Source organism: Cebus imitator, unplaced genomic scaffold (assembly GCF_001604975.1).
Source record: "Cebus imitator isolate Cc_AM_T3 unplaced genomic scaffold, Cebus_imitator-1.0 Scaffold29, whole genome shotgun sequence".
NCBI lineage: Eukaryota > Metazoa > Chordata > Mammalia > Primates > Cebidae > Cebus > Cebus imitator.
In genome coordinates, this window is record NW_016107344.1 from 4,714,269 (window position 1) to 4,715,472 (window position 1,204).

Genomic DNA, 1,204 nt, shown 5'->3' on the forward strand with positions numbered 1-1,204 from the left:
TAACTTACAACATATAAACATTTAATTACTATAAAAATATTCACACAATGGAGGAGCAAGAAATGTGCTATATTGAAACAAAATGTCTTTTACTATTAATATTAATCTGGTTTATATTTCTTTAAGTTATGATGTTAATTTTAATCTCTATTGAAACCATAAAGAAAGTATCTCAAAAAGGTTAATAAACAACAAGGGAATGGAAAGGACACAATATGAATATCTATTTAACAAAAAATCAGTCAGAAATAGAGAAAAAGAGGAGCAAATACACAAGACACATAGAACACAAATAACTAAATGATATATTCAAATTCTGTCAATCATTAATTATATTAAAAGTAAATAAACAGATTGAGATGGTTGGTATAAAATATAATCTAGCTTATGTTGTATAAATCGAACACATTTTAAGCTCATAAATACAAATAGTTTTAAATTATAAAATAGTAAAATTAGAACAATATAGAGAAGATTAGCATGACCGCTGTGCAAGGATGACACACAAATTCATTGAGCATTTTATATTTTTGAAAAAGATAAAGTCACTTACAAAAGGAAACCCATCCGCTTAGCAACACACCTCTCAACAGAAATCATTGTCAGAAGAGATTGAGGGCCTATTTTCAATATCCTCAAAGAAAAAAATTCAAACCAAGAATTTCACATTTCATTAAATGAAATTTCATAAAGAAGAAAACCTTTCCAGACAAACAAAGACTAAGGGAAAATATCACCACCAGACCAGCCTTAGAAGTAATCTTAAGAGAGTGTTCAATGTGGAAAAAAAAGATTAGTACCTGCAACCCCCAAAACACTCAAGCAGATAGCCCACAAAAAATATAAAGCAAGTACCCAATTAAGTCTACAAATCAATCAGCTAGTAGAACAATCACAAGATAAAAATCTCGCATATCAATACTAACCCTGAATACAAATGGCCTAAACACCCCACTTTAAAAACATGGAGTGTAAAACTGTATTTAAAAAAACATGGAGAGTAAAAGTGGATAAAAAGACAAGACCCAACTGTCTGAATGTCTTCAAGAGACAGCTACAGGCTCTAAGTAAAGGACTGAAGAAAATCTACCATGCAAACAGAAAATAGTAAAGAACAGGAGTCACTGTTCTTATATCAGATAAAACAGACTTTAAAGCAACCACAAACAGGAAGGATACAGAAGGACATCAAATATTGCTAAAA

At 30.1% G+C, this 1,204-nt stretch overlaps 1 non-coding gene across 1 annotated transcript; it reads left to right on the top strand.

The window, feature by feature from the left end:
• The first annotated feature begins 428 nt into the window (after positions 1–428).
• Positions 429–532, top strand: LOC119470398. Its single transcript, XR_005199290.1, has one exon. It is a non-coding gene; the product is annotated as a U6 spliceosomal RNA (small nuclear RNA).
• Positions 533–1,204: the final 672 nt, after the last annotated feature.